The sequence below is a fragment of the Podarcis erhardii genome (genome assembly GCF_964252035.2).
Source record: "Podarcis erhardii genome assembly, chromosome: 4".
Classification (NCBI taxonomy): domain Eukaryota; kingdom Metazoa; phylum Chordata; class Lepidosauria; order Squamata; family Lacertidae; genus Podarcis; species Podarcis erhardii.
Genome location: NC_138508.1, coordinates 41,239,581 through 41,266,150, shown reverse-complemented (window position 1 = coordinate 41,266,150; position 26,570 = coordinate 41,239,581). Strand labels below are relative to the sequence as shown.

At 40.5% G+C, this 26,570-nt stretch overlaps 1 long non-coding RNA gene across 1 annotated transcript; it reads left to right on the top strand.

The window, feature by feature from the left end:
- Positions 1-21,219: 21,219 nt before the first annotated feature.
- On the top strand, positions 21,220-26,347 carry LOC309340804. The gene is made up of 3 exons (XR_014156108.1): positions 21,220-21,326; positions 22,927-23,020; positions 26,312-26,347. It is a non-coding gene; the product is annotated as an uncharacterized lncRNA (long non-coding RNA).
- The last annotated feature ends 223 nt before the right edge of the window (positions 26,348-26,570 follow it).

Genomic DNA, 26,570 nt, shown 5'->3' with positions numbered 1-26,570 from the left:
TGAAAAAGCTGCATTTGATTAGTCAGTGAATAAGGTGATGGGAAGGAATAAACAAAAACAACCCTGAGACATAGATCTACCAGAGCACCAGAAGTAAGTATTTAGCATGGCAACTCTGAAAATCAAACTAACAAATGAGAAAGTACTGTAACTTGTGTCAAAAATATGTATTAGCATTTTAGATTTCATTTCGAGCATCAGGTGAGGCTTGATTATAGGTCACTGAATCAGCATACTAAGTATATCTGAGCAATATTCTGGACAGTGCAAGCTTAAAAATATGTATCTAATTCTGAGCAGAAGATGACCCCAGGATTTTGGAAATACATTGTGTTGTCCCCAGTTACCCTGTGCATGCACACACTTGATAATTATATATATATATATATATATATATATATATATATATATATATATATATATTTGCTTTCGTAGATTTTCACGGGTACAGGAATGCAGGTTTTGGTGTCCTCGGGTGTCTTCCCGTGTAAAAGTTGGGGTGTCTAGGCGACGTTTCGACGAGGTCTCACTCCAGCCTGAAGATGACGAGTGAGACCTCGTCGAAACGTCGCCTAGACACCCCAACTTTTACACGGGAAGACACCCGAGGACACCAAAACCTGCATATATATATATATATATATATATATATGTATGTATGTATAATCAAAGCTTATGCAGAGCTGGTGGGGGATATATGGGATATGAAGAAGCTATTTGCCCATGCATCAAGATAATTTGAGGGAAATGACTGTAGCTCAGGGGTACAGCATCTGCTTTGCACACAGAATGAACCCCCGGAAAACTCCTGCTAGTTACTGTAGTGACAATACTGGACTAGATGGACCAGTCATCTGAAGCTGAATAAGGCAGCTTCCTATGTGCTAAATTCATTCCCGTATAAGCACCAGTGGTTACTATTTGTGCCTGCTTACTTCTCAATTGTTGAAATAGTTTCTATTCTAACAAGGAACTGTAGCAAGAGTCTGCAGAAATGTGTAGGTGTGATATACATTCTAGAAATAAACATCACAGAATCACAGAATTGTAAGTTGGAAGGGACCCAGTGGGTCATCTAGACGTAACCCGAGCAATCCATGAATCCTGCCCACAACCATCCCTGTGGCTTGAGAGCCAGTGTGGTGTAGTGGTTAAGAGCGGTAGTCTCGTAATCTGGGGAACCAGGTTCGCGTCTCCGCTCCTCCACATGCAGCTGCTGGGTGACCTTGGGCCAGTCACACTTCTTTGAAGTCTCTCAGCCCCACTCACCTCACAGAGTGTTTGTTGTGGGGGAGGAAGAGAAAGGAGAATGTTAGCCGCTTTGAGACTCCTGAAGGGGAGTGAAAGGCGGGATATCAAATCCAAACCTTCTGGTTAACCACCAGATGCCCTAACACATTGCACCACCTATCAGTTAATAGCATCTTGCAACCTGATTAAAAGCTGGCATTGCAATGTTATACGCTGAATGAGAAAAAGTTATTTAGGAAAAATTTAAGTACTGGAGATTTACACAATTTCTGCTTCACAACACTTAGGCTGCAGCCCTATACCCACATATCTGAGACTAATCTCTATTCAGTTCAATGGAACTTACTTCTGAATAGATATGTGTAGAATCGCACTGAGATAGATTAATGTGCTCTAGTTATCTCTTGCTTGGACTACTGCAATGCGCTCTACGTGGGACTACCTCTGAAGGTAACGCGGAAACCACAACTAATCCAGAATGCGACCGCTAGACTTGTATGAGATAATTTCTCCCATAATTTAATAATTATTTTGGATTGGAACAAGAAGTTCATGCTGGATCCTCATGCAGTGGATCCCCTGACTCTTCAAAACAGCTTATGAGCGGCAAAATTTGCTGCAGTGGAAAGGAGGAACGAGTGAAAATCAAAACCTTGCCTCCAACCACAGGGGCTGATCATGAGCAGAACTCCACTCATGGTTAGTTTGGATCCTACTGTTTATTATAGCAATAGGTACAGTCGTACCTTGGAAGTCAAATGGAATCCATTCCGGAAGTCCTTTCGACTTCCAAAATGTTCGGAAACCAAATCGTGTCTTATGATTGGAATCCGTGGAAGCCCCATCAGACATTCAGCTTCCAAAAATACCGTAGTTCGCAGTCACTTCTGGGTTTGCAGCGTTCGGGAGCCAAAACGTTCGAGAACTAAGCTGTTCGAAAACCAAGGTACGACTGTATAGGTATACAACAGTAGGGGCACTAGTAATAAACTAGTGGAAGCCAACACCACTGATGGGAACGTGACACTGTCTGCAATGGTTGACCACTTGCTAGCAAGTCAAATCCAAGGTGCTACTATAGGATATAAAGTCCTTAACTGTTTGGGACCAGTTTATTTGTGGGATCACTTTACCCCATATATGCCCACTCAACTGCTTCAATCTTTGCAAGTGGCATTGTTACAGGTGCCACATAATACCCATTTTGTACTCATAAGAAATCAAACTTTTAGTGTAGCGGACCTGCTTCCTGTCTATTGACATCAGGCAAGCAACTTCATTGCATTCTCTTTGGTGCCTTCTTAAAACATTTTTCTTTGGGTAAGCCTCTCCAGACATGTAGAAGTATCTTTTTTTTGGCTATCTCTGATTTCAAACATCTTTTGAATGTTTTTAAATACTTGTTTTAACTGTTTTTATTGATAACTTTTATTTTGTTTGAAAATGCTTAGAGGTTTTCTTACAACTAGGCAGTGCATAAATGTTGTTAAATAAGTTACATAAGATAAACATCTACGAAGAACACTCAGCGAACATGTGCTGAAAATATCTGAAAACTATATATCTTGCCTATTAAGACTGCACACAGTTTTCAGGAGAAAATATCTGAGGACTGTGCTGTCAGGAAGTATTGATGAACCAGATCTTGTAACAAGTTGTATCCAAACATGACACAAAAATGGGGCTGTGCTTGGAGCTTTGCAATTTCCTTGTGGTGGAAGTGACAGAGAGATGCTCCAATAAAATTGTCCATGAGAATACCTTGGCAGTTGGAGGATGTAGTAAGGAAGAAGTACATGCAATTTTCTTACCATCACATTGATCAAACTGTATTGTCAGAGAGATGGTTAAAACATGGTGAAAAATGTTTGTACTTGCTTGCTTTATCTCTCTTGGCAGGCATCAATCTTACTACTGTCAAGTGTGTCTTCTGTTTCAAAAGTCCACTTAGATACATGGATAGCAACAGAACCATAGGAATTTTAAACAAGTATTTACAGTACCCAGATGTACCTTTGCATTTTGTTCTTTGAACATTCAGTAGCATTTTTCCTTGATCAGCTATAGCTTATTGACTTTCAAGATGGACACTAAACTGTCATTTATAAAGAGATTATATCCAAACAATATAGTCAAATTATAGACATCTGAAAGCTCACACTTTTTGATTCTAGGGTGAAATAATATAATTATTGGAAATGAGAGCAATATATACACAATCGTTTATTAACACACACATATATAGGCAATACGTATAATTTTAACAAAAAATAAATAAATGTTTTTCATTGAGGGTTTTTTAAGAGGCAGCTACAGTCTGCTCTAGAATATACACATTTTAAAAGTGTTTTATTTAACTAATCTTTAAAAAGCATTTACACACTTTTAAAAGACTCCTGTGAGATATAACTCAAAGGATCACACATTTGAAGAGGTCCATAGTGAAAACTCCATACCCTCCAACATTTCTCCAATGAAAATAGGTACGTCTCATTCCATAATGATAATTTTACTATTTATACCCCAACATCTGACTGGGCTGCCCTAGCCACTCTGGGCAGCTTCCAACATATATAAAAACATAAAACATTAGCCATTTTTTTTAAAAAAAACTTTCCTATACAGGATTGCCTTTAGACAACTCGGGGGCTGGATAACTCCATACCCGCCAACATTTATCCAATGAAAATAGGAACCTCTAAGGAAAAGTGGGATGTTCTGAGATCAAATCAGAAACTGGGATGACTTCTATAAATCAGGGACATCCCTGGAAAATAGGGACACTTGGAGGGTCTGAAACTCTGTTGTGTCAGCCTGAAGTTTCATAGATATACAGGTGTTTGTAGGGATCTAGGATATGGGTCATTGCTTCAGGCATGCCAAAAGAAATCTTGTGTGCATATTTTTATGCATGTTGATCTGCTCTCTTCACTGGATTTCATGAGAAAGATTACAGATCTCTAGAGATGCACCAGAGCTCCTATACCTGAGATTATTGACAAACAAATACAGTGTGAGGACTTTGGGACATCACAAACATATGGAATTCAATCAGTAGTAGCAGAAATGGAAGCTCAGTTTGAATTAGCATAAGGAGGTAGTCACTGGCAGTATGAGGGATACAAGTCTGTCAGGGAAGATACATCATGCATGCCAGAAGTAAATCCTATTGTGTTAAATGGATTGAAATTTTAAATATTATACCATTCCCCACTGCAGACTTCTTGACCAACCAAAAAAGGAAGTAGAGGCATTGGGGGAAAAAATCTATCCCTCCAAACCCGGTCGGTCTCTCCAACTTTCTCTCATGTTTGATAGTAGAAAGCCCAATGTTTGCTCTGTGCTAAACTCTGGTTGAAAATATATAGCTGTAATATACAGATTAGAACTCAGGTATAAACATCATTTGGAACATTTGAAATGTAGGGGTTGAGGCTCATATATATAGAAGAAGAAAAAAGGAATACGGTATATTTTTTGCTAGTGTTTGATATGTATTTGCCTCTCTCTTCAACTCCACTCTCCTGTTTTTTATTTTCCTATTAGCATATATAAACTCAAAAGCAGCTCAACTTCAAATATACCAGTCGGCAAGTTTGTCTGATAGACAAGCTATAGCCCAAGGTTGATTTGCCCCCCGATGGATCACTGTGTTCCTAAGTATTGCAGAAATGGTAATATACACTGGCAAATAATGATGTTTTCCCATTTGAAGAAAATAAACTTCTCAGCAAAATGATTTAATTCCTAAAACACAAAAAGCTCTAAGGGTGGTTTGATATCTTTCATTGCAATGAATGAGAAAATTATTCTATTGTAAATAATATTTGCATTTGTCTATTGTTTTCATGCAAATGAACAGAGGTCCCATTTTGAGATAGGAAAAATAGCTATTGTAGAGATAGAAGTGGATGTGTACTACACAAGCTGCTTGTTGGAGTCTGTTTCCCCTCTCCTTTTTCAAAACTCATATACACTCAGTTCAATATCATTTTCTTTATTTCAGAGATGTGGAACCTGCAATCCTCTAAATGTGACCGCATTCCAACTTCCATCAGCACCAGCTTGCAAGTCAACAACATCTGGAGGACAATAGGTTTCCCATCCTTAATTTATCTGAATGTGTTTTTCCAAAGTGGGTGCTGGTGGGGAACAAATTGGCAGCCTAAAATATTCAGGCGGTTTAGTGGGGATTTAGCTTGTGCACCACAACCCAGCCCTAGACACAGACGAAACAAGTTGCAGCAAATAAGTTATATTCATTCCAATTAGCCAGAAGAAATCAGGTGATACTACTAACTCCTATACAAAAAAGGCTTTTCTTCAGAGCCGCTCAGGAGTTTGAGCATCTAGAAGATGCCATTGTGCTTGCTCTTCCTTACTAACTACAGTTTGCTTTTGCCCTGCCCTCTTCCAGAACTGTGACCTCACTAGTATTCCCTCTTACTCTTCAAGGCACCCAGGCAGAGTCAGCCCAGCATAATACTGAGTAAATAATTTGGATCTCAACATTGAACAAAGAAGAGCCAGACCAAGTGGTCGCAGACACTGTCATCTTCAGTACCATCAATGTTTCTGAGGGGCTCACCCTCCAGATGATGTTGTTCTCTGATACTGTGCTGGGATCCATGAAAAGAGCTTGAGGAAATGAAGGTGGCAACTGCAGCCACCTGGCCTAACAATTCTCTCCTCTGTGTTGGGCTGAGGGGATACTGGGTGGCTGGAGGTGATGTTCTTTCCAGTGCTGCTCATCACAACTGCTACTCATCCCTGCACTATCACCCATACCACCTGTCCCTTCCATCCCATTCCTGATTCTGCTTTATGCTGCCTCAACATGCTGCTGACACACTTGCCAATTGGTCATTTCATTTTGGGTGAACCACCATGGTTGTATTTAGAGGAATTCAAAGTGCCACCTGAAAACTGGTGCAGGTCCAGTAGCCAACTAAGCCATTCTAAACATGAAGCACACTGGTCTTCAACCCTATCTCTATGCTTTCTGGGATTTTTGAAGGTGCAAAATGACACTATACAACTGAAAAGCCCAATGGAATTTCCAAATACAGTGATACCTCGGGTTACAGACACTTCAGGTTACAGACACTTTAGGTTACAGACTCCGCTAACCCAGAAATAGTACCTCGGGTTAAGAACTTTGCTTCAGGATGAGAACAGAAACCATGCAGTGGCAGGGTGGTGGCAGCAGGAGGCCCCATTAGCTAAAGTGGTGCTTCAGGTAAAGAACAGTTTCAGGTTAAGAACGGACTTCCAGAATGAATTAAGTTCTTAACCCGAAGTACCACTGTAATAAATTCCAAGGAAATACTATTCACAGAGAATATAGGACTGAGTACATTCCCCTCTTTCCTTGAATATTTTTCCCTTTATCAAAGAGACACTATTTCCTAGTTCCTTTTGATTGCATTTGTTAACACCAAATTAAGATGAAGAAATTATTTGAACTCAAAAGGACCTGACCGTCTTTGCTTTGTAATGTTGAATTTTTCATCTGTTAATGCCAAGGTTTCTCATATATATATATATATCAATAGAGGGCTTTTATATACCCTCTCCCCACACCCTAAATTTCTTTTTCCTTCCCATTTTTAGTTATTTCCTGAAACTGAACTGGCAAATGTTTGACTTCAGGACAAATGTTTTAGTATGATAATGGGACTTGTAACCCTCAACACAAAATTTTAGCAGTTTAGTTTTTATAGGTAAGGGAATATATAAGTATATTTCAACACGAGGAACTCCAACCTTAATAATTAATCTGAATCTGCCTCATGGCGAGTGTTTCTAAAGCAGACATGATGATGTAGTCTTGCTTAGCATCTGTTTCTCTAGCAACCCTTTTTATGTATTTTGGGGAAAGATGTGACAGTATTAAGGGATCATATAGCCAGGCAATACACAGCTTGGATGTAGTTTTAGTACAGATTTGAAACTAGGTCACTGTATGTGTGTGTTGAATGCTACTGCTCCAAACTAAAATCACTGCAGAGGCTCAGTGCTTTGTAAGAATTATGGTCTGAAAAACATTGAAATGAGGCTTAAATTGCAAAATGTTACTTAATTAGTAAGGTGGTTTTTTGGGACCAAGAGACAGAGCACTGTAGACCACATGCTTTTTCTGTAGAAGGTCACAGTACCTCCTGAGATTTCCAGGTAGGCTAACAGAGACTCCTGTCTGAAACCTAGAAAGCTGCTGCTAGTCTTTGTAGGATCATAACACCATAAGCAGGGTGACCATTTTCATCCCAACCACAATCCTAGCAATCTCTGATTGCTCCAACCCTTCCTCTTCCCTATGTCATGGCTCCTGGTGACACCAAACCTCATAAATCGCTGGCCCCCTCTCCTGGGTCAGTCTGTGGCTCCACCACCCACTCATCAGAACACTGCCCGCCTCTGACAATTATTGAATTTGTATCCCACCTTTCCTTCATGGAGCTTAAGGTGGCGGCGTACATAGATTTCCTCTGTACGTTATGGTAGGTTGGGTGAAGAATTGGTGACATGGCTGAATGGAGCTCCCAGACCCCAGTCTAACACTACATGATTCTGGCTAAAGATGGCTAAACAACATCTTCACTAAAGAAAGAAAAACTGAAGCCTATGGGAGGAAATAATGTTGCACTCTTTTGTGTTTCCTGTTTTTTTGGTACTTGAAAATGAATGTGTCTGAATACTCTCACACGTAATTCACATTGTAAGTCATTTCCCCCTATATTAATTATATCTATGCAAATGGTTACTAGTTATTTAGACATTTCTGCTTGCCTAATTCCAAAAGGAGCTGATGCATGGATGACAAACAGGCAGTCCTATGGATTTATGTACTAGAGATATACATTATTTATAGAAGGAAAGGTTTGAAAAAAAGAACATATATGATTTACTGCAGTAAGAATAGCAGCAACTTGCAAGCTGACAATTTATACAAGTTTTATACAGTTATTTACTATGCAGCTAGGGCAGTTATTTACAAAATAAGGATTTTTAGGCTGTAACGTAGCAACTGTCATATTACATGGTTCTCATGACATCTTTAGCTATGTGATTATGTAACATGAAAACTGAGCCAATTCTTTTTGCCCAAATGGAAAAGTCTGATAGCGCTAATCCTTTTGGCAGGCTACTAAACATCTAAAACAACTTATTTACAGAGTATTTTAAAGTTGCCCACAAATAAATTTGATCTCAGTGCAAACAAATTATTTCTATAGAACATATTGGGTTGTCAGGGTTAATACTTAATTTTTTTAATTGGCAGTTTTACTTCACTGTTGCCTAGTGCGCACACACATGTGCACACACATGCACGCGCACACACACGCACACACAGATGTTTCACATTTCCTGGGTGCTCACCAGTGCAAAAGACTGAGGGTGATAGCCAATGTCACAATCAGAATAGACCCACTGAAATAAATGTATGTGCCCCCAGCTTTGGGTTAAGCCAAGAGCTCACTGATTTCACTGGGGAAATATGGATACTTTGGGCAGTATCTGCTTGCACAATGAAACCGCACACCCTCCCTACATCTGCTTCAGAGGTTTGGGGGCCCCTTAGAACAGATTCAGTGGGTGCATGGGGGAGCAGAGGGGGAAGTCCTATTGCACAAGTAGATATCCTTGTGCTAATGGGACCATAACTTAGCAGTACTTTGGATATAAATCCCATCCCTAATCACAGTTCTCATGATGTTACATGGAGTGTCTTTGCACATATTGGACCATCTCCTCTTACCTGGTTCCTGGGTGATTTCAAAGGACTGACACAGATAGTATGGAAGATTTGGTCCATCTCATGCATACATGTTGCAACCTACAAGAGATCTCTGTTTATGATATTTTTCATTAATTTTTCATTAATAATAATCCAATATGAGCCACATTGATACAATACCAAATCATAATACAGTTTAAAAAGCCAATTATTCCATTCTGAATTAAACATTTTTGGGTGACTTCCCATGTTCTGATTTTGGGCGATGATGTTGTTATTCCTTTTCCTGATTCCATTCTTATTTAATCCAAATAATACAGTTCCGATGTTAATCCTTCATTTTAGCAGCCACTGACAGAATGACTTTTGTTCATATTTAACTGTTGCATATCTGTTAATTTGCCAGAGGGGTTTATATCTTGTAACTTTCTGTGTGGAGTGTATTTTAACGTCTGTCTCTCCTTTCCTGCTACAATCCATTATTTCCGACACCCCCCTCCACTCTGAGAACTTAATTCTTACTGCTCTCCGCCATCTTTCCTTTGCATCTAGCCTCCGATCCGGGCAGACTTTCAGCATTTCTCTTTAATCTCTTACTGTCCATTAACGAGCTGGTATCTCTCCCAAACCATAATAAATCAAAGTCAGGGTCCTTATTAGGGGGATATATAAAACATCCCATATTTCACACAGTTCCGCTCTTTCAATTAATCCGTAAAATTATGACATATTTGTTGATTCCCTCTCGCATTCCATTAATAGTTGCATTTTGTTGATAATTATATTCCATTAGAAATTATTTTTCTTTTTTTTGGGTGAAGGGTTGCCATATCATAATACAATGTAGTGTATATATAGAGAAGAAACAAAGGTTTCCCTCCATCCACCTTCCAAACCGGTTAGGACGATAGTCCTCTCCAGATCGAGACCTTGGCACTCAGTGGCTGATTCATTTAGCAGGTTATCTTGTCTCCTTCTTCCAGAACATGTCTGTTTCTTGAGTCCAAATTCAGATCTATCTTAAAAAACAGAGGGACTGCCGCTCATAGTGACTGCGTTGGAGAGTGTCCGATATGTGCAGTGCTATGCACTCAGCGTCCCCTGCCCTCGTGTTCCATATTCTGTGGAAGCAAAAAGCAGGTATCAGATGATCTGCGAGTGAGAGCTCCCCCCCGACCCCGGGGGGGGGGGCTTGCAAGGATAATTCCTCTCAGATTATCCTTAATTAGTTGCACGCTCAGCCTCCACTATCGTGGGAGCTGCTGTGTATGGATGCTGGCTAAGATCACTGCTGTAGTTGGCAAGTAGGAACATTTTGAGAAGCCTGTTACAAGTAGAAACTTAATATGCCAGCAGTTGATGCTGGGAAAGGGCTGATGGAGCATCTGCTTTGCCTGCATGCTAAAAGCCTCAGATTCAACTCCTGACATCTTCTGTCTGAAACCCTGGAGAGCTTCCAGTCAGTGAAGACAATACTGAGCTAGTCGGATCAATGGTCTGACTTGGTATAAAAGGCAGTTTCCTATATAACCATGAATGGAATGTCCTTCTGATCAGAGTGAAAATGTAGGATCTTGGAAAATAGAGGGAATAGTCTCTTAATTTGTCCAGAGTAGAGCCAGATCCTACAGGTGGGATAAGAGATTAGCTTTCCTGTTTCTGCGGCTTATCCATTTGTGCATAAAACATTGTGTGTTCATGTGGTGTGAATATTCTCAAGTGAAAATTAGGGAAACTAACTTTTTCCCAGTCTCTATTTCACTGTGTAACACATTCTTTAAACACTGAACATTGTTTTTCTGTACTCTGTTTCTCTATTTTTATTTGACTATGGTGACTAATTATTTTGTTAAGATGGCATCATTTTTTGTGAAGTCTCAAAACATTTCACAGAGGGAAGGCGCTGCAGCGAACAAGTTTCCCCAGAGGCCAAATTAGCTATTCAACACTCAGTGTGGGAAGCATCACAGTTTTCAAAGTGAAACTGTACTTAGATCTATTCTACATCTCCCAAATCAATGCAAAAATAGTGGTGAATCAGTTTTTATGTTAACATAGTTCATGTAATGATTAATGAGTAAAATATATATTTCCCAAATCTCAAAGAGCAGAAATTTCCCCACCCACAGTTATATTACAGTCACACACACACATCTCTGCTTTTCTTATTTGTAAGAGTGCAGGGAATTCATTGCAGCAGAAAACCTTTACTTCTGACCTTGAAACCTAGAGTTGATAGCGAAATTCCACCTTAAAACAGGACCAGGTTTCTGCCTAGGATAAGCATTAGAGGAATTCTGAGGAAAACCAAAGGAAACAGGAAGCTGCATTATACCGAACCAGATCATTGGTTCATCTAGGTTAGTGTCATCTACAATGATTGGTTTCAGGAAGGAGACTTTTCAAGTCCCATGGACAAATGTGAGGGATTGATTATGCTGTGCTCCTGAGCTTTGGCTCTTCCCCAGTTTTCAAAATGCATTTTTTAAAATTTATTAAATTTCTATGCTGCCCTTCATCTGGGGATCACAGGGTAGTTTACGATATAAAAACCCAACTGCACAGCTTCCAGGGAGCTCTGTGCTTAATAGGATGGTTTTTTCATGGGCCAGAGAATGCTTTATATAACATATAGGGGAAACTGTTAATCAATAGGGTCTTGGTATTGCTAGGAAGTGTTTTAGGAAGTGAATTCCAAGATTCTATTGGTGTGTGTGTGTGTGTGTGTTGCCTTATTTTTAAAAGCCACTCTTTAAAGCTCTTGTAGGGAACTCAGAATTGGGGATGTGGGGAAATGTGTTCACAAATGTCCGTGTTAGGTCAGGCAACAGAAATCTGAGGTAGATGCCCCTTGACTGAAAACGGGGGCACACAAAGTGGGGTGAGTGGGTTGTCTGGTCAAAATGCTAATGAAATTTCTTTGGGAGATTCCACATGCACTGGATTTCACCTAATGGCAAATTCAAAGTCATTTGAATGAGAATCTTAGGCTTTCTGCTTTCTGCTGCTTTCTCCTGCATTCCTCCAGCCCACTTAGCTATCAAACAAAAAGTATATTTCATAGATCATAATTAGAATGCCTTACATATTTGTAGCGCTGAAAATCTACGGGCATATCTCACTTTATTGCCCCTTACAAGTATGTGAGTGAAGCCGAAGGCAGCCTAGCTGCTTCCAGGGCAACAAAGACCGCTGCCTGCCACCCCTTTTCTTGCCATGGGAGTGGAGCAGGCTTCCTTGCCAAGCCCTCACAGCCAGGGAGCCTGGCTTCATAGACTACCCAAGGCATAGGCAAACTCCAGCCCTCCAGATGTTTTGAGACTACAGATGTTGGTTTCTGTTTCCCTCACTGAGCAGCTGCTGGTAGTCACAGGACTATATTTTCATTCCACAGTCCAGATACTGTTGGATTCCCACGGGAAAGGGAGACTGGATGTGACGTTTACTGGTTTCCTGTTTCCTTTGTACTGCCATTTCTTTGTTGGGGTTGCTCTCTGCTTCTCACAGAGGCAAGATGTATATTTGTATGTCTCTGCATAGCTTAGTAATAAAGCTTAGCAAGGTAGCCATACCTGCCTCATCCTTCCGTTTGCAGACTCTGGGTATTTTATACTCTGCTGGGCTCAAGTCAAGATGAGCCATATCAGCTCGGACAACAGGAGCTGAATTTACTAACAATAATTCCCATTATCCCTGACCACTGGTCCTGTTAGCTAGGGATGATGGGAACTGTAGTCCCAAACATCTGGAGGGTCGGAGTTTGCCTATGCCTGGACTGCACCATAGCATAAACATAACTTTTATATGCACTGGGAGACCAAAAAAGTCTGTGTGATTCGCTTTACAGCAATATTCATTTTATTGCAGTGGTCTGGACCCAAACCTGCAACACCTCTGAATTTGAGAGAAAGGGTCATTGTTTTGCCACTTGGAGGTGGAAGATGTGGAATTGTAAATCCTAAAACCATTTGCAAAACTCACCGACAACCTATTAAGCCTGGATTGGGTTATTACTACCTTGATTGCATGTGACTAATCCGAGATTACATTAGGGTGCTGATGTACATAAAGCAAGCAGTTCGTGGGTAAAAGATTCATTTTAAAACCAAATTTTACTAATAGAAACCAATTTGCTCATGTGCTGGAAAGAAAGGAGATTGAGCCTGGGCTTGGTTATTGTAAAACTGCTTCCTCTTCCAGAACTGAATTTGAGAAGTTAATATTTTGTGGCAAATGGTATAAAGCTATATTAGATATATGCTTTCAGAAAGGCAAGAAATAAAACTTCCTTATGAAGCAGGACCCCCTGTGAAGCAAGAGTTCATTATTCCCAAATTGCCTGTCTCCACACTGAATACGCAGATGTACTACATCAGAATTACAGAATTAAAAGAAGTGCAGATGTATTAAAAGAAATGGAATCATGTTCTTACTGAAGAGTTAAACAAAGGGGCCATTGCAATTGAAAAAAAGAAAGCTGGTGATCATATTCTAATGTCCTCTTCAGGAGGTCTTAAATACGCAAAGCTTAAATCCGTAACACTTGCTATCTTTGTTATATTATCAGTTTCTTTGTGTATGCTTTTGATACATTCACCACAGGCAGTAGTACCTGGATAACATATGCTCCCAAAATCTGTTTTTTTAAAAAAACAAAAACCCAATTTAGGCTGCAATCCTTTTCACACTTACCTCAACATAATTTCTATTAAAACAAGTAAAGTTTTTATTTATTTTTAATAAATCTGCATAGGACATTGTGCTTCCTGTGTTACAGTACATTACCTTTCTGGGCATGTATATGAAATTTCCAGGGCTGGCCCTGAGATTCTTCTCATAGCTGCAGCAATAGTGGCTAGAGACCACTGCAGGCTGAAAATGGATGCCGTACAGTTGGTCTAGGCTGAAAAGAGTAGACACTATAGCTATTTGCTTAACTGCACAATCCTAGTAATGTCTACTCACATCTCAGTCCTGTTTAATTCAACAGGACTTATTCCTAGGTAAACAGGGTTTGGATTGAAGCCTAAGCGTAGTATTCAGTTAAGTTTTAGTCAGAGTAGCCCCGCTGAAATTAATGGACCCAATGGATTATTACCACAATACCTCAAGGACCGCCTCTTTCCATGTGAACCTACCCAGACCCTGAGATCATCTTCTGAGGCCTTTTGTTAACGTGCCTCCTCTATGAGAGGTCTGGAGGGTTGCAACATGAGAATGGGCCTTTTCCTTGTCTGTGGTATGCTCTCCCCAGGAAGGTTTGCCTGGTGCCTTCATTATACACCTTTAGGAGCCAGGCAAAAAGTTCCTCTTTAAACATGCCTTTGGTTGATTTGATTGACCTCCTATGCCCTTTTAAAATGTGTTGGGGTGTATTATTGATTTGTTGTTTTTATTTTGATTATGTACTTTGCGCTTTTATATTCTGATTTTGACCTGTGAACTGCCCTGAGGGTATAGGACAGTATAATAATAATAATAATAATAATAATAATAATAATAATAGTCGTGCTCATTAATTTCAGTAGGTTGAGTCTTAGTTGAATAGCACTCTAAGAAATTATCACGACAATGATTGTGGCATTGTTCATCATATTAAAGGCTTATACGAACCCGATTCCCCTTTATGAAATGATTTACTACAGTTGTCTATAGGATAAAAGTAGATAATGGGAGAACTCCTCCCAGTTCTTAGACACTTACTTCTCCTATGGAGAAGACCCAGGACCATATTCTGCTCACATTTGTCATTTTAAAATTGGATGTAACTCATTAGGGTTTCCGTGATATTAATGAAGCAAGTTACCTTGGTGAAATGACATGGTTGGCAGGAGCAGATTAGGGATGCTTGAGGAATTTTATCTTTGTGAATTTCATTATGAAGGAATCTGATCTTTGCCTCCTAGACTAACCTGTGGATCAGAACTTAGTCATCTACTGGCTTTTGCACTTCCAATTCTTGGCACACACCAAAAGTATCGAAATATATCCTAAAATATTTATTTTGCAGATAGCATATGCTTATAAATGCACATTTAAAGATGTATTTAGTGCAAATTTTCATTCAGCTTTTGAAGCATCACAGATTAATGCAGAAGTAGAACAGAACAGACTTAGAATCATAGAATCATAGAATCATAGAATCATAGAGTTGGAAGAGACCACAAGGGCCATCGAGTCCAACCCCCTGCCAAGCAGGAAACACCATCAGAGCACTCCTGACATATGGTTGTCAAGACTCTGCTTATGGGTTAATTAATGTGAACATGGCATGGAAATTGCCCCAAGTATTTCTAGGCCAGTTAAGAAGCAATAAATGCCTTCTAAAAGAAATAATACAACACAAGATATTTCTTCTTTTACAGTATACAGTACTTTTAGTACTAGGGCTTGCTTCCACAAATGCTTGCATTTTACAATGTCATGTACGGTGGTACCTCAGGTTAAGAACTCAATTTGTTCTGGAGGTCCGTTCTTAACCTGAAACTGTTCTTAACCTGAGGTACCACTTTAGCTAATGGGGCCTCCTGCTGCCACCGCACCGCTGGAGCACGATTTCTGTTCTCATCCTGAAGCAAAGTTCTTAACCTGAGGTACTCTTTCTGGGTTAGCGGAGTCTGTAACCTGAAGCTTCTTTAACCTGAAGCGTCTGTAACTCAAGGTACCACTGTACTGCCATTGCGTGTGTGTGCGTGCGTGTGTGAGAGAGAGTTCCAGCCCAATGGAAACTGTGTGGAAAACAGGATGGCCATTGGAGATGCAAGGATTTTTGAAAAGGGCTTTCCAGGTTAATGGTCAACTGGCCACCTTATTAGCATTATAAAGGCCATTTGGGATTTTCAATCTGTATTTTACAAACTACATTCAAACACATGCATTTGATTCCATGGCACATTGAAAGATGAGAAAAATGATGCCCTGCACCTGGCTGTCATCTACTGCAAGGCACTCTGTTGATGCTACTACAGGTGGCAGCAAGAAGTTTAAGAATGAACAAAATATTAAAAAGTTAAGCACCCCCACCACTCCACAAAAAAAGGTTACTTTTGTGCTTCCCTGAAACCTACCTTTCAGTTTTCAGTTACCCCTTTTGGTGACCTAAGCATTCAGGTCAATGTTGAAATTGCACCCTCAAACGTCTTTTTCTCAGGCCATATAGTCATCAGTGAGCAGTTTATCAGATTATAAATATCAAAAAGTATTGATTAGGGAGAAGCAAGCAAAAGCAAACACACACACACACACACACACACACACACACACACTGCTTTTGCTTACTTCCTCTGCTCAATACTTTTTGATACTTATAATCTGATAAACTGCTCACTGATGACAATGTGAAAGGACTATTGTTTAGCAAAGAATGGAGGAGCTAGACTTCTACAGAAATCAACTTTTGATTTTCAAAAGCTATCAATCATCTACTTAGAAATCAATGGGAACACTTCCCTAAATAGCAGTGTGCTTCAGAACCTAGGATTTCATTCGCTTTCTTTTCAGCAACTGAACTTTTTATGCATCTGAAACTGCTTTATTCCTCCAGTGGAGAAAAATGTATACTGCGCTGAACTCTGCCAGCACCTGCTCCCAGAGAGTGGCTATTCTGGCAATATGGGAACCTCCTTTATACTAATATCAAATCCGCAGCATTTAGCCTAGCTTGACTGTAATCGCAGTCGAGTGTGTAAGCGGCTGTCATTTTAGTATTTATTCAGCACACATCATTGGAGAAGCTGACAATTCTTCCTGACTGCGAAGCCAGTCTGAGCACTGTGAATGGAGAACAACTGACATTTCAAAGGTGAACATTGAGACGTTTCATCTAGATTCTGTTCTGGCCACTGGCTATTGGCTACAGCAGATTCAGATGTCACTTCTTCCAGTGACAGAGACTGGCACATTTCTTGACAGCCTGGGTGATGGGTAAAAACAGAAAACATGAAATCTGCAGGATTTAGCCTTAACTCCTGTGACAAGTTATTATTTAACTGAAAAGAATCAGCAGACTGAAACAAACAAACAGCTAAAACACAAGGAGGGCTAAAGCTTGCTTGTAGGTGTCTTTGGGCACTCATTCACATATTTATAAACTACATTCCAGATGAGCTTTTTTAAAAAATATATATATGTGGTGAACAGTGAACTTGTTTACTAGGGAAAAGACCAAGGGGACTAGTATCCTACATGGTGAGCTGCATAACCGCAGCTTCTCAGGGAAGGACCATTGAGATCTGGTCTGGCTTCACCTATCCAGGTTGGTCCTTGGATCCTTCTGGAGTATATTTTCCTTTTGCAGCTGTGCTTTGCTCAAACAACAAGGTCTACGTTAGCTCTAGTGTATCTTCCATTTCAGGTCTTGCTTCTGGATTCATGAGTGTGGTGCAGTGGTTGAGAGTTTTGGATCTGGGAGATCAGGATTCCAATCCCCACTTGGCCATGAACCAAGTGATAAAGCCATGAACTGGGTGGTCTTGGGCCAGCACTGCCTCTCAGCCTATCCTACCTCACAGGGTTGTTCTTGGGAATTAAATGAGGAGCAATCAAACCATGCATGTCACCTTGAGTTCCTTGGAGGAAAAGGTGGAATATAAATGCAATCAGTCAAGCAATCAAGCAATCAAGCAATCAGTCAGTCAGTCACTACCACCTGGTTCTACTCCTGGTCTGTCTTCCCATCCTGATCACTGTGTGTGTGTGTGTGTGTGTGTGTGTGTGTGTGTGTGTGTGTTGCAGAAATATTTCCACATTCCATTTTTCTTCCAAAGCTGGCCACTGCCACTGCCACTGCAGTCTGCTACTTCCTAGTACTTCAATGCCATTTTTCTCTGATTAGGTTTCCTTTTCGAACTTAGAGTAATGCCAGCCCATCAGGTTGATGCACAGTGAAGGTGATAATGTCACAATGCTACTTTGCCCATCTGATTTGGTGGCTTCCATCTAGACATTACTGAGAACACAACAATGTTTATGCAGAGTGAGGGCAATGCATCCTGAATAAACAACATTATGATTGTCTTTTAAACTTTTCCAGAAAGGAGAGTGTACTCCAATATGATGAATACAGTTTTTATGAAAACTGTCCCGTTCATATCCATCTGAATACTAACCTTTATTCAGAGTAACTCATGGTGGGACTCATGATCTTGGCTAATTTGGCAACATTAATGTAAATGGTAAAAGTTAGTTGACTAGAGCCCTTTGTATTTAATGCAATGCTGGGTGATATAAAAGCACTGCCTGTGTCATTTGGACTGCAATGATTGATGAACATGCATGTGTAAACTCACAGTGAGGAATGGTAAGTGCTGGTGACTTGAGAATGTGTCTTTGAATATATGTGCAAAATACAACATGCAGGGAAGCAGTTTTGTGACTGTTCCAGTACATGCACAATGTATTCTAGGAAGGGTAATTATGCAGTGCGATTTCTTGCATGAACAGCATGGTACATCAAATTGCTGTTGTTGTGTGTAGCCACTTGTGTTTTTTGCCTACCCCCTCAGGTGTCTTCTCAACTCTCTGATATACAAGGATATTTTCTCCCTAGTTTAATTCTATTTCCACCTCATTCATGCTCGCCTCCCTCCCCCACTGCCCTGCTTCATTGCCCAATCACATTGTTTAAGCATGGCAGGAACGTATAATAGCACAACGCTGCAAGTTTTTAAAGAAATCAGTAGAGGTGGTAGACTGAGGGCGAACGTCTTGCAAGAAAAGCAAACTCAGCCTCACCAAATGAAGCCAGGCTCTCCTACGGTGCTTCAGAGTCGTCTGCGGAAAGTGGTGATGGCTGATGATATGGCATTGCAGAAGAGCGAGCAATCTGAAACGCTGCAGCGCTGTCCTGGCTAATCAAGTGGCAGACTGAACAGTTGGAAAGCAATTGTGCAAAAGGCTTTAACGTAAAAGAGCTTTAAATCAAAGAAATGGCAGTATTAGAACTTCTGAACTCTTTGGCTTTGAATCTTCAACATGCTTATGTGAACCATGAAGTTCATGAACTAATAAATCCATTTTAATCACATCTTTTCTGGCTTTCCTGAAAATTCCTGTTAAGACTTTTCCTTTTTTTTTCAATCAGCTTTACAAAGAAGTACAGAAGTTGCTATTTCCCCTCCATGTCTTAACCACTCATTGTGTCTTTGAAGTGTGACAAATAGAGTTGAAAATGGGAGTTTCTAAGAAAAGCAGGGTTTTTCCCCCTTGGTCTCTTTTCTTTCCAGAGGCTTATAAGGTCCTTGGTTCAAGCCTATTCTCCTTTTTCCTAGCAGCGAATGCTTAGGTCTGTACCCAGGAGCTTCTATCTTATTCCCATACTTTCATGAATCTTTAAGTATGTCATGAGGAAGATTTCTAGAAGTTGAGCATCAGTTAAATGATTAAAAGTTTGTAATATGTAGCATTGCTGTAGCAAATAATAATAATAAATCTCCCTTTTAGCTATAGCAAAAAACAACATTTTATGAAGAAACTTGCCCAGATCCATATTTTACAGTTTAAGCTAGAATAAATTGTGCAAAGGAAGCAGTAGAGTGCGGAAATAATCTTGGCATGTGCAAGTTCATTTACAGGGCACAAATGTAGGTTTGGGGGTGATCAGTGGGCATGATGCCTTGAGTCCCTTCCGATTATTGGCATCCAGTATCCAGTCAGGGTTAAAAACTGAGAGAGGATTCTGTTACTGAGCCAGACACATGTACAGGGGCGCCGACTTATAAAAAATATTGGGGGGGCGGGGGCCCATACCGACTTATAAAAAATATTGGGGGGGCCTAAGACCTCCAAACCGCTGCTGCTGGGGGAACGAAAGGGGCGAGCCCCGGGCTGCCCCGACCTTAAGTGAACCTGTGAGGGCCCGCCCTTTGCGGCAGCCGATTGGCTGCCGCCGTGGGCGGTGAATATTAATGAGCTAGGGGGAATCCCCGCTTCTCGCGGGGCTGACGCCAGCCCCGCGAGATTGTTGATGGGTCGAGAGCCCGCAACCCCACCCCCTCTCTAGATCGGGAGTGACTTTGTTTTAACTCGTCAAACAAGGAAAATAAAAAATACCAACATAATTTTGTGATTTTACAAAGCATAATATAACTAATAATTTTCTTAAATTATTGGGGGGGCGGAGCCCCCCAAACGAATTTTTGAGGGGGCTCGGGCCCCCTCAGGCCCCATGGAGTCGGCGCCTATGCACATGTATGCAGATGGTAAAAGGTCAGACTGCGCTGGTGTCATGTCGTCGTTTGGAAAGCTTACAGAGTACTTCAGCCCAAAGAAGTTGAGGAATAAATTTTGATCAGATCGGTGGAGTAACAGGAAGTGTGGCAGCTATTGCTGTATTATCACCAAATGCAGGTCATTAGACAGAAAGCCACAGAAACCTGTACAGTCATACCTTGGTTTTCGAACAGCTTAGTTCTCGAACATTTTGGCTCCCGAACACTGCAAACCCAGAAGTGACTTTTCTGGTTTGCAAACTACTTTTGGAAGCTGAACATCCGACAGGGCTTCCGCAGTTTCCAATTGGCTACAGGAACTTCCTGCAGCCAATCAGAAGCTGTGCTTTGGTTTCCAAATGTTTTGGAAGTCAAACGGATTCCGTACAACTTCTGAGATACAACTGTATTAGGAAAGTCAATGACTCTTCTCAGCATTCTTCAGTCCCCAACCATATGCCAGGTTCCTCGTCTACATTCAAAATTGTACAAGAAAGATATGCCAGAACAGAAGCATTGTGGAAATGACTCTGGCCCTGACTGTCAAAAAGGGTGTACAGTGCCCTCTATGGGAGAAGCATGGCAGCTGGAAGATGATTGTGCTGAACCTGTGAGGGATCCTGTCCTTTAGCCAAGGCTGTGCACTACCTTTCAGATCCTTGAGAACTCTGTCCTTCTACATGAGGAAGAACCTTTCAGTGGATAACCACTTAAGTGCCCTCAGCTATTGTATCCACCCCACAAGAACCAAGATGGAGCGGGTCAAAACTAAACTTTGAAGGCTGTTTAGCCTTGGATCAGCAGATATAAGGACTTGTATCCATCAAAGAAGGTCTGAGGGGGAAAACAGCTGAAGGAGGAGGAGAGGGTGAAGAAAGAGCTGTGGGTGGAGGGAGGACTCTCTTTCCACCCTTTGGACACTCTGAGAAACTCAACAAACCTGCTGTACCTGGAACTGGGTGTGGAGAGTACAGCTGAATGGGACACAGCTGTGGGTAGCCAGAGAAGGTACCATCCACCTTGGAGTGAGAGACTAGAGTGATATCTGCTCTTTCCAGGAACACTGTGAGACTTTTGAGGGTGAGCTGAGAGTTTCTTGAACCTTGGGGGAGAACCCAGAAGCTGAGAGGGTATGTCAGAAGAAAAATGAATTGATATTGATTTATATATATTAGTAACTTTGTGTTAAGGCAACATTTTTATATGCAACTGTGTATTTTTTGTAATATTTTGTTTGTTTGTCTGTTTCAGTTTTTTGTACACTGCTTAGATATAATTTTTAGTATATTAAGTGGTATAGAAATTATAACTTTTTTTAAAAAAAAACACCACATGCTTAACTCTAATTAATACATGAAGGGGTTAAAGGTAAAGGTAAAGGGACCCCTGACCATTAGGTCCAGTCATGGCCGACTCTGGGGTTGCGGCGCTCATCTCGCTTTATTGGCGAAGGGGGCTTGCGTACAGCTTCCGGGTCATGTGGCCAGCATGACTAAGCCACTTCTGGCAAACCAGAGCAGCGCACGGAAACGCCGTTTACCTTCCTGCTGGAGCAGTACGTATTTATCTACATGCACTTTGACATGCTTTTGAGCTGCTAGGTTGGCAGAAGCAGGGACCAAGCAACAGGAGCTCACCCCGTCGCGGGGATTCGAACTGCCAACCTTCTGATCAGCAAGTCCTAGGCTCTGTGGTTTAACCCACAGTGCCACCCATGTCCCTTATGAATAGGTTAAGGCTATATAATAAGCTGTCCTGCCAGGCTTAGCTAGTTCACTTCTCCTCCCCTTGGGAGAAGGGTTACCAAACTCTCTTTCCATCATGCGAATTCTCCCAGGAAGGAGGTCTGGGATGGTTACTTTAGCAAGCCTCTGTGTTTCTATACAAATAATTTAGAAACATGTTCCCTCTTTATGAACTTACGTTTTGCTGTCTTTTCTTGCTGCTGGCTGGGAAAGCGCATGAATCTGACCTCTGAAGAGCTTAGAAGTAAACCATTTTTAACTTACCAAATATGTGATAAGGGAAGAAGGAACTTTGGAAGAAACTTAAAAGGGGATGTTTTAAAGGTCTATCAGCCTATATTTCCACACTTTACTTTGCTGCATGTTTTGTGATTTTAAATCTCTGCTGGGGCTCTGTCACCAAAGAGTACTTGGACCAAACTTGGAACCTAGGTATTCAGGAAATTCTCCTTTCATCTTACCTATAGCATTTCCCCTTTCAAATCAAAATACAAGAATTCCTAAAAACCAACAATTGGCGCCATGTAGTTTTACATTCAGTTGATTAAAGCACAGTACACAGTGCTAACCTCAGTGTTATAATTATTGTGATAGCTAAAATTCATTTAGATTATTTGGTTAGTATTTACTTAGTAGTAATCATCAGTTTATTTCACAGATCTACATTTAATTATGTTACCACTTACGTTACCTATTCACACATCAAAGCCAGATTTTAGAACATACAGAGAGGCTATTCGGGAAAGTGGCAGTTGAACAATATTTCATTTTTATGTGACTGAGTGTTGCCACTCAAGTGTGGTATTTTCTTTGGAATATAATAATCCTCAAACAGCTTGAGGAAATCATTGATTTTTCCATTTCCACTAGTTCCAATGTGAATGTGCTGTAAATCTTGTTGACCTGCCCCTGTGTGCTCTAATGCAAAATATGATTGCTTTTCATATCAAGAGTCTCAAGTTCATGAACATTTTTAATTTTTCAGGTTTTTGTATATTGCTTACCCAATTTCCATTCCATTGCAACAGAGTATAGGCATTTTACTACTGAATGGCCGAGCAGAAACATGTCAGACTCTAGTAAGTCCCATTATCTCTATCACCAGCACTATTCCAGGGTTCAAGGTAATGAAGATTTCCTCTTCTCTAATACAAAATATGGCTTCACATGATCAATGAAGCTTGCATGTGTTCAGTATAGTTCTACAAAAGGCTATCAAAATGAATTCTTGGGCTGAGTCATGTTATAAATAAAATCATACTTCTATAGCTATAACTGGAGTTTGCTATCCCACCTGAGGACTTCACCCATTCATACTTACATCTAAAGCACAATATTGTAACAAAGGTTGTACGCTACCCCTAATCTCTGCCAAGAGGTAACAAGATTCCAGGGGGTTCCAGGCACTCACCCAGTCATGTTTCTGTTGGGAATCAAGATGTGGCAGAGACTGCTGTGTCTTCAAGAAACATGGTTTATTAACCCATATTCCCATATTTACAACCTGGGTGCAGATAGAGGGGGTGCAGAGTTTACAGCATCCACATCTCAGTAGGGGCATGTCCTTTACAGCAGCTCAGCATTGCATTCAGAGGCTTTATAAATGCCCTGTACCTCTGCCCCAGCTTGTCTCCAACTTAAACCCATGTCATCTGCCCTTCAGCACCCCACATGGAGTTCTTTGCATTTCCAAATATATATAAAAAATCATGTGCATGTACACTTCTTCAGATACACTGAAACAGAAGTCACCAGACCCTTATATACAGTATAGTGGGAGGGTGGGGTGGGGTTTTTCTCAGGAGGGTGGTAGGAGATGGGTGATTGACTCAATGGGTGTGGTAAACCTGTTGACGGCTGTTAATGACTGCAATTAGTCCTACAGGAAAAAGCAAGGGATAGTATGCAGATGATTAGCATATGTAATGAGACAGGAATCCAATATCTCGATTAAGACCAGGTCTCTCCATAGTTTTCAGTTTAGTGACAAGTTGTAATTCAGCAAAGTACCTAGGGGTAAATATAACAGCAAAAAATCTGAGTCTATTTAAGGATAATTACGAAAAATGCTGGTCTGAAATCAAGAGAGACTTGGACAGTTGAACAAAATTGAAGCTTTCTTTGTTAGGTCGAATTGCAGCTATTAAGATGAATGTATTGCCAAAGATGCTATTTTTGTTCCAAACGTTGCAAATTGTGGACAAAACGGAGTGCTTCCGGAAGTGGCAGAGAGATATTTCCAAATTTGTCTGGCAGGGCAAAAAGCCCAGAATTAAGTTTAAGATATTAACCGATGCGAAAGAAAGAGGGGGCTTTGCCCTGCCAGACTTAAGGTTGTACTATGAAGCCGCAGCCTTCTGCTGGCTAAAAGACTGGCTACTTCTCGAAGACACTGACGTGCTGGATTTGGAAGGTTTTAACAATGCTTTTGGTTGGCATGCATACTTATGGTATGACAAAGTTAAGATCAATAAGGCCTTTAAGAACCATATTGTCAGGAAAGCAGTATTTAATGTCTGGACAAAATACAAAGACTTATTGGAAAATAAAACTCCAAGGTGGCTTTCGCCTCTGGAAGCTAAGGCCCGAAAAAGACCCAATATGGAAGCCGACTGGCCAAAATATTGGGAAATATTAGAAAAAGATGGAAATAATTGGAAATTGCAGAGTTTGGAGAAAATGAAGGATAAAGTGCGAGACTGGTTACATTACGCTCAGATTAAAGAAGTGTTTAAAAATGACAAAAAGTTAGGGTTCCAGGTGGAGAAATCGAAGTTGGAAACAGAGCTGTTAGAACCTAAGGCTAAGGTACTTTCAAGAATGTATAACTTGCTGTTGAAATGGAATACACAAGACGAAATGGTTAAATTGGCTATGATAAAATGGGCACAGGATATTGGGCATAACATTATGTTTGAGGACTGGGAAAGGTTGTGGACCACTGGGCTGAACTTTACTGCATGTAATGCTTTAAAGGAAAATGTAATGAAAATGATATACAAATGACCCCAGTTAAACTTGCCAAAATATACCATTTGTCTGATAATAAATGTTGGAAATGTAAAGAAAATGAAGGAACATTCTTTCACCTCTGGTGGACCTGCCCTAAAGTGAAGGTCTTCTGGGAAATGATATATAATGAGCTGAAAAAGGTATTTAAGTATACCTTCACTAAGAAACCAGAGGCCTTCCTTCTGGGTATTGTCGGCCAGAAGGTGTTAAAGAAGGACCGAACATTTTTTATGTATGCAACAACGGCAGCAAGGATACTCATCGCTAAGAACTGGAAAACTCAAGATCTACCCACACTGGAAGAATGGCAGATGCAGCTGATGGACTATATGCAACTGGCGGAGATGACTGGCAGAATTCGAGACCTGGGAGAAGAAAGGATTGAAGAAGATTGGAAGAAATTTAAGATTTATCTACAAAAATATTGTGATTTAGAGGAATGTTAATAAGGATGCTTGGTTATAAATAACTGGCCATCACTAAATTGGATCGGAAATTGACGATAAATGAGATTAAGAGAAACAAAAATTTGTTGGAGAATTGTTACACTATATTGAATTGAGTGGTTATAAATTTGCAAATAAGATGATAATTTGCTTGAAAAAATTTATTAACGATGTAAGTGGGAGCGGGAGACGTGAGGAAGTCCAAAGAAGTTATGAAATTTTGTTAAAACAAAGCAATGCTGTTTATTATCTTTGTATTTCTTTTATAAAAAACCCTAATAAATATTTTATAAAAAAAAAAAGACAAGTTGTAATTCAGCAACTCTTTCAAGTCTGTTTCTGAAATTATTTTGTATTAAGGCAGCTGCTTTGAGATCCTGTATTGAATGTCCTGGGAGATTGAAATGTTCTCCGACTGGCTTCTCTGTCTTGTGATTCCTGATTTCAGATTTATGTCCATTTATCCTTTGGTGTAGGGTTTTGGCCTGTTTGTCCAATATAGAGAGCTGAAGGGCACTGCTGGCATCTAATGGCATCTCTCTCCATTTCCAGCTTCTCTTTCCCAGAAAAGCCATTGCCAAGCAACTCCTCCCCTTCTGTCTGCTAGTTCCTGGTTTTAAAGGTGAAAGTTTTTTTCTGTAATCTACAACATTGATCAGCATAACCTTGGCCACATCTATTGACTCCAGTTCACATCAGTCCCAGCTAGCATGGCCAATGGCGAGGGATGATGGGAGTTTTGTAGCTCAACAAGGTTTGCAGGGGCGCAGATTAGCCACAAGTTAACAAAATCAGAACATGACCAACTACTGGCCAACTATTTTACGCATGATCTGTTACGTGGAGTTTGGTTTTTGTTTCTGAACTTTCTATAAAATAACTAATTTGCAAATTATTATTGCACTTTAACAGATGCATAGTAGAAGAGGAAATTTCAGCAGGTGGACCTTAAGCCTTGCCTACCTTCTCCACAGTCTGGCAAGTGTAAGCTAACTTCCTCCTCCTCCTCCTCCTCCTCCTCCTCCTCCTCCTCCTCCTCCTCCTCCTCCTCCTCCTCCTCCTCTTCTTCCACAAGCACAAAACCTTAAGACCTCAACCATCTCAGGATAAAGTAACTTCCACTGAATAATCTGAGTCTGTAGAACCTGTGTAAATACAAGGAAATTATTTC